Source organism: Ammodytes marinus (genome assembly GCF_949987685.1).
Source record: "Ammodytes marinus genome assembly, chromosome: 13".
Classification (NCBI taxonomy): Eukaryota; Metazoa; Chordata; class Actinopteri; order Uranoscopiformes; family Ammodytidae; genus Ammodytes; species Ammodytes marinus.
Genome location: NC_137217.1, coordinates 16547471 through 16556051, shown reverse-complemented (window position 1 = coordinate 16556051; position 8581 = coordinate 16547471).

Here is an 8581-nt window from a genome sequence, read left to right as displayed (position 1 = left end):
GACTCCATCAAACTATACATCTGCAGTGGAGGACATGAGCATTGCTCAAAGACCCTGTAGGACAGTGGAATGAAAATAGAAATAACATGAAAGAAGCCAATATAAAACATTGGAATAAGTCTGAAGGATGTCTGAACTAAAGAGGTATAATATTGATCTGAATACAGTTCATAATTAAAATATTGCAAACAGAAATGGCATTAATCAAGTAAAAGTGTTAGACTAGATTAATAAGAAATGTTCTAATTAGACAAAGCAGTGTTGAATTCTAACCTCTTCCCATCCTGTACAAAGCCATACTGCTCTGTTGGTACGAAGCTGCAGGTCATCTCAGGGATAGTCATTGGAGTTGCCACACATGCCATAGGTCAGGGCTATTCAATAGGCGGCCCACGGGCCAGGTGCGGCCCGCGAAGGAATATTTACTGGCCCCCGCCGACCGACCCAAAAAAAAAAAAATTTTTTTTTTTTTTTTTTTTTTTTAGTGGTGCACAATCAATGTACTAGCACGTGTGATGTGTGCTTTTGCATGGTCATAACTGCACGAAAGGCCGCGATCTGCAGTAAATAAATGTGCACATGTGTCTCCAAGCGTTTCTCTATCAGCTGCTCTGTGTATGCAGCTTTGCGGGCGCGATTGTACCGCAGTGTAAGTGTATGGTCCATTATTTGTATTTGGTGTGTCTGCATAATATTGCACCAGTAGAACTTTGCATGTTTGCACAACATTTGTACCTTCACATAGCAAACAAAATTGCAGAACTGTAAAGTCAGTGTCTGTAGTTGTTTTGTATTCAAATAAGCAGTTGTTTATTTCTGTACTGTGCATTGGCATCTTTGAGCAAAATACAGCCAAAAGTTTTGCCGCGGCGCCCTGCGCCGCGCCTCCCATGACCCTGGACAGTGACCCCTTGACAAACACATTTTTGGGGGGGGCCACTGTAAGGTGTTGCACTTAGAGTAGCCTACATGTATTTATATGTTTTTTGATAAGCTGTTGCACTCTTAGTAAACCTAGGCCTACCTGTATTTTGATAAGCTGTTGCACTTAGAGTACATTTATTTCTATGTATTTTGATAAACTGTTGAAGAGTTAACCTATTGTGTTTTCCTGAACTGATAAGATTGTTAAACACTTAGGTTGTCTTGAGGTAAATGTCTGGGATCTTAAATCGGAAATAAGCTCAACTGACTGTGGGCTCATGAATGCTATCCATCCATTTCCCTGACATTCTGAGAAAACGGCAGGTTCTCATGAACCGCATTTACCTGGGTGAAATAATTCACTTTAAACATAATATGCAATACAGTCTGTGTACGCTGTGAAAAATTACTTTGCAGCGCGTTCTAAGAGATGAACCATTAATCATTCTGAAGGTTGTCAAAGGATTCTCTAAACTTCCAGTATTTGTCCAGGAAAAGCTGCTGATGTCTTTTAACACATTTTATTGACTTGCAGGTAAATCTGCCTTCCCGCAACGTGGTTTCCATGTGCAGCCATATAGACAGGCTCCTACATCCAGCTTCTTAAGAGAGCAAGTCTGCACCAGGGTGTAGTTACATGAACCATGAAATTCAAAAGCCTGTCCATCAAGTGTGGTGTATTGGTAGCCATCGACAGAGCAGTGTGCCACTTTGGGATTGGGGAGGCAACCTTGAACACCCCTTAATAAGCTTAACCTCCTCATCACCTCCACAGAAGAGATTACGAGAAGTCATGGGTTCCGTCAGCATGGCATAAATACGGTAGCTTTGTTCATATGTAGACACCTCTGTTACTGCCCTGAGTCCCATTGTCCAAATACACAGATGCTGTGAGCTAAACCTGCTTCACAAAGACAGGTTTCCCCAGTGTTTGGAAGCATCTGATGTTATTCTGCCAACCAAAGCAGAAGCAGAAGCAGAGGAGAACTGAGGCAGAACTCATGCTGTGACTGGTACTGTAAAGACAGGACGGGCCTGTAGAGACACTGAGAGACACTTACTGTAGGGCGAAAAGATATGGATATGTAAGGAAAGTTAAGGTTGCCCAGTGATGCATCAGTACCATCTAGTGGTCCAAAAGCACCTAAAAGGTTGTGGCCTCGATACCAATATGAGTTACAGCACACTGCATCAAATTTATGCACAAATCTTTTAACTTGCATTAAATTCACAAGGTAGCACACTTACATTTAAGTACCTAGAGGCACACATTTATGATTAGTAAGCAAAATAATCTCCATTCCATTTCCACATTCACATTACGATCAATATCAATCTAAACATGTTGAAATAGCATCTGCAAACTCTCCGCTTTTCATCGTGTGCAATGACGCAGAACTCCAAACAGCAAAGTTACAATAGCAGAGAGGATATTAATTTAATTCACTTGCACAGCAGAGCTGGGAGCACATTACCGCTCACAGCAGAATCCAGGAGTCCTCCAGGCATGGCACTGTAGACGCATGGGAGAGGCAGACAGCAGCGTACTCTGCCAGGGAGCGACTCAGTGCAGGCTGGAGAGAGCTCCATGAAGACACAGGTCACTGACGCAGCGCTTGTAAAAGCTGGAGGGGTCCACTTTGCCATGACAGTGTCTGAATGGTCCATTAACTTCCAGAATCTTCCCGCAAAGTCTCTGGGGTCAGAGAAGCTGGACAGACGCTCAGATGAACATTTTATGACAACTTCCTCCTAGACAGCCCTCCACACACCAAGGATTCTGCCCACTACTCCAACCTCTTACCAAAATGCTTTGATCTGAGATTTTACTGTGTGCCATTCGCTGTGAGGTCATCAGCACAATCAGTGTTGAAGTTACCGCACAAGCCTCAGGTAATATTAGCATATTTACTGCAGATACTAATGCTAACCATGCCCTCTATTCTAAGACTTAATTCAAAACCAATGTAGATGCAAATTTGCAGCCCCGACGATAAAGCCAGTGGGGCTGCAGAGATAGGGCATGTCCTCTTGACACCATCAACCTGTAGGGGGTGGCAAAATTGCATTGGAAAGTCAAGCGCAGGGCATCACATTCTCACATCTTTGTGAAGTAGAGTTTGATCATATAGTTTACTTTTGGACAACTATTTAGCAGTCCAATTGTTGTATTTATTTAAACATAACAGGATACTCACCTCTATTGTCTCACTGTCCCTGTTGTTCAGTTTAACAAGCACACCACTCACCTTGACCAGAACATGGATTGCTGACTCAAGGTGTCTATCTGCCTGTGCGTAGACCTGAATGCCATCAAGGCCATGCTTCTGTCCACACAAAGCCATTAACTGATACTGTCAGGTGCCAAGCAAAACATGCTGGTCAAAGGTGACCGCGTGGAGACAATTGTACATGCATTGGGGGGTCGCTTGTGGTATAGTGGTCTCTACATGTCATCCCCCTCTCTGCCCCATTTGAACTCTGTCTCTCCACTCTGTCAAATAATGTATAAAAATGCCCAAAAATAATCTTTAAAAAAAGAAAACTGTATATGCATGTCTGCTGGGGGTGCTGTAGAAAGCTTCTGACTCCATTGCGGCCCCAATAACCCAAATGGCACTGCGTCTGGTGGCACTGGGGGTCACAAACACGTTTTTCAGTGCATCCCTCTTCATCCCAGAAAGCCTGGTTGCTGTGGTGACAGTAGCCATTATGAATGCAGCCAGTGTCATTTAAAATGTAAGGTACCGTTTAAAACGATTTGAATATGTTGCATAAACAAACATGCAGACCTTTGAGTTAAAGCGCAAATATTCCGTAGGCACAGAAGTCAAAATATAAATAAAAAACTTTCACGAGGACAAGTCAAATTACAAGAGGTGCATTATTACTTATGATTGCAGCCAGGGCAATTATGCTCAAGCCCCCTGGCAGACAGGTTTTTCAAAGTACATACAGTACACTATCCAAAAAGGGGCTAGGGTTTAACTTCATAGCAGGTAAAATTAACGGAAGGACACCAACAAAAACACATCTGTTGTGTTTATGAGGGTGCAAGTCAGCCCAGACAGAAAAACAAAGTATAAAAAATTGATTATGTAAGACTTCTGACTGTTGCATGATGCATGATGCAGCTGAGTAAGCAACAGTTGGCCTGTGAGGAAAAGTCACCCAACCAGAACCAGCTCGGCCTACCTTTCTTTGCACAGGCCAATGTATTGTTTAGGGTGCAGTTCTCTCCCTCGGGGCAATATGCTGTCTCACGGCAAATGGTGGCAGAACAGTTACAGTGCTCAGAGCATCCCTTGGCCCAGTGCTTCTCAAATGGTGGGGCGCCGTGAGTTGTCAGGGGGGGGCGCGGGCTGCCTTGATTTCCAACTGACCAAAAAGTGCTAGCAAGCCCGATGTGTGCTTGTGTATGGTCATATCCGCGCGAAAGACATGTGTCTCCAAGTGTCTCTGTAGGCTATTTAAAAAGAAAGCAAGCAAGTAGACTAATAATAACATTAATGAATTATTGGTTATCGCATCACAGAAGGCCTATTGGCCTATAATAAAAAAAACACCACCTTAACTATGTTTACAGTTTAAAAATGTTTTGAATGAAATGCAAACCTCAGGGAATCATTTGCTCTTGTTTCTCTATCCTGAGATTCACACAGACTGAGCAGTCTTGTTTAAATGTTACAAATTGAGCTAATAAACTGAACGTTGATTTTTTATGGCTGCAGTTATCTCAGCTAATTTTTGTTATCTAATTTGATAATAAGGTGATTGTATGCAGAATGCTCGTGCCAGAAACTCATACAGTGGTTTTGTACAGATAAATAAATAAATAAATATTAGCAGGTTCTCAATAGTATTTCAATTTAGGGGAGGGGGGGGGGGGGGGGGCGCGAAAAAATATCTGTCCCCTAGGGGGGGGGGCATGACAGAAAATAATTGAGAACCACTGCCTTGGCCCATGATATTGTCCCGATCTACAGATTAATGGTGAGTCACTGTTGGTGTGCGCTACCAAACTGTTTTCAAAATACAAAGCAAACAAACAACTCAGGAAAACACAAAGGGCCTAGGATCTTCTGATTAGTCATGCCTGGCGTAGCGGAGAAGCACATGTCAGTTAGCCAAGACATTAATAAGTCATGTTCTAACAGTGCATGTAATAACTCGCGATCGGTTTTACTCATCTGCGGCAATATGAGTATAACTGAACCTACATGAGTCACATGTAAATTTGACACAAAAACACTACACACCCTCAGTGAACCAATAGGGTTATCAACAGTCACACACCGCTGCAATTTTAAGGTCAGATAGTTATGCTCAATATATACTGTAGTCTCTTTGGATTAAGAAAAAAAACATGCATTGATTGCAGTGGTAAAGGGAAAATGTTCTGTATATGCTAGTTAGTCCAGCAAAATACTTTGTAGCAATTAACAATATAGTAGTGGCTATGGTAGAAGCAACCACATGTCTCAGGTTTGATGAAGCCATTTTCCCTTTGAATGTATTCAGAGTCACACTGACATCCCTCATAACAGGCCCACGGCCAGCGGACATTGGGTGAAACACCAGAGGACTCGGGCACACACTGACACGAATAATTTTGTAAGAGTTTTCAAGGCATGAGAGCGCTGTGGTGCCGGGGAAAACGGGTTTATGTACTGTGTACTCTGTACAGAGTCCAACTAGCCTTACATCAATCTGGCAAATATATTGTATAGAGCTTGCCAGAGTTCTAAAAAGTACAACAGAGGCACTGGAGCAGACTTGTATGATTAACATGCACTCTCACACTGTAACAGATTAATGAAAAAACACATATACACATAAGAGATTTATACTCACAGCACTTCTGACACCTCCATGGTTCGACCTTAGCTCCAGGCCTATACTGGCAAACGTGCAGTCCTTCAAACTGCTGCAAAACTATTCTTCATTCCCATTAGATACACACTCGTCATTGTCACAGTTGTAAAAGAAGCGCTCTGGGTCCACAGTGGGGTGGCATCACATAAATAAGCCTGCAGGCGTCAGAAGTGTGCCACAGACCTTATCAGATGCAAATTCACCTGGTAGAGTTGGACAGAGATCACATTCTTCAGAGCTGTCATCCCAGGTGAATAAAGTGATCAGGAAGATGCAGAGATGGAAAACTCACTTCCAAGGCTGGCATTTGGGTTGCGTTTGTGATCTATATCAACAGCACTGATGTTTCCACCGAAGCCTCATATTATTTCTATGTGAGGCACATTCACTAGTTTATATAAGTTCATTAATAAATGATTCAATCAAGGCAAACTAAACAAGTAGTTTTTAATGTGCAACCAATTACTACTTTCCCCAAATGTTCCATCTCCAGCGATATGTTCACTCCATCTTGAAATAAAGTTGTCCTTGCTGGATAATAACAGCGAGGTCAGACCCTTTCTCACCAGAGACCTGGGATAAAACATAACGGCAGCTTCCCTTATCAAAGTCAAAGCTATGTCCATTATAGCTTCTGAAGTGTCTGCCACACATGGCTGAGCATTGAACAGGGTGTGATGTATGGCATGCCCTGTGGCCGTCTTGGATGGCGCATTTTGTTCAATTTTGACATGTGTGTTACTGTACTCTATTTTGCCCCCACATACACAGTTAAGCTGGCAGTGCTCATCAGGGTAGAGGTTTCATGCTAAACACCATTGTAAATGCAGCCACACTCAGTTCAGTACACATTTCCCACCACTGTGGAAACCCCCAGGTTTGCAGGAATAGCTATCTTTGCGTGTCTCTGCTAAAGTTTTTCTAAACAGTCAGAAATATGATTGGATCAGAGGCAGTGTTCACTGTAAGGTGGACCGGAGATATATGACAAGGACAGAGTGAAAAAAAGACAATTTAATTCATAATATTTCTATTCTTTAGAAAAGATCACTTTGGTTTCTTAATAAAAACATTGGAAGCCCCCCATTCATACACTATAGCTCCCATTTCTTTACATACAGAAACATAACAGGAAGAAACATTATACAAGGCTGCAGTCTAGTTACTTTAACAGAAGTCATGGAAACAGTTGTTGCAGGAAGCTTGTTGATCAACAGTTTTGTAGCAACTATGGAATGCTCCCTCTGTGTCCATGTAACCTACCACAAAAAATCCTCTCCCTGAAAAGCAGCCATATCTTTTGACTTGCACCGTTCATGGCCACACATTCATGTTCATTGCTGGTTAGCCAGTATTCACTGGCCTGAGATATAAAAGACTCATTGTGGGTCATTGTATCAATTTTGTTAACTTCTTCCAGCAAAGCATCTTGTTATTACTTCAACAAAAATATATATTTTATCTTCAAAAACTCACAGCACTTGGTGATAGTTCTCCAGTTTTGGTCTCTGGCCCCAAACCTCTAGCAGATGGTGGTATAGGCTGTCAGGCTCTTGCACGTAGAAGAGGCAGCTTCATTGTCACAAACGAATGGCTCAGGATGAATATGCGAGGGGCAATCTGCAGATGGTCTGTCACTCCTCTAGAGTAGAATTGAAGGAGTTGCCTTTAATGCAAACTGCCAGACTGTAGACTATCTGCTATGTTTGACTCAGGTGAAATGAGTGAGCAGCAAGATAACTTACTCAGGACATTTTAAGTGGAGTTAAATTTTACCATACTTTGCTCAGCTCACTGGCAAAGCAGAGCCCAGTGTTTCTTTACACAGACACAAATGTGGTGCACCATCTGGGTACCTTGAACAGACAAATATATCCAGCCTTGTGTGAGAAAAGTATACATATTGAGGCTTTCTCAGCAACCTAACATTACATATTGTGACTTTGCATTTATTGACACTGTTTTTCTAGTAATAATAGGCTCTGCATGGGGTGCCTCTTCACTGCACCTTTAATAGAAGAGATTTTGTCCCACAACTTATCTTTAGTTTAAACTACCTGTCATGGCTGAAATGCTTTTCTTCCATCACAGATTAATATATATGAGCATATTTGAACAGTGCCTCTGTCTCAACCATCCACACAGTGCAGACAGACATCAAGGGCTATAATATATATCTTGTACACAAAGACAATAATCTTTTTAGGGTGGATGTACCGAACATATTGAAAATTGAAAATATTAAAGACATATATATTTTAGCTGTTGACTGTTGTTTTCTCAGATTCACAGACAGAAGAAGAAACCCTTCTCTTCAGAGTGGAAAATGGGTGCATGAACTTTTCATTTTTCACTGGTCACTCAAAGCAAAACTAAATCTTTACCCGGCATTAACAGATGGAAGTACTGAGTTGAAGGAAGCTATAGGTCTGAAAAAAAAAAAAAAGTTTAACAAAAAGTTGAATAGTACTATTTCTAGTGATTTTCTTTCTGCGGTCTCAACTGGAATGACTTTCATAACACCACCAACAAGAGAGACACGTTTGTTTGCCCAGAAGTGGTGGGTGAAGTCCAGGTCAGAGTTCATTGTAGCCATTGCCAGCAGGAAACTGGAACTCATTTCTGTGTTTACAAAGGGAGTGATACAGTATTCAAAACTCAAGTGAGAGCCACCTCAGCAAATCCAAACAAACCACCTCCAAGAGTGCATCTGAAAGTAGGTAAAACCAACCACGACACATACAGCTTCCTCAGACGTTAACTCTGAGCCAGTGAGGCTGGA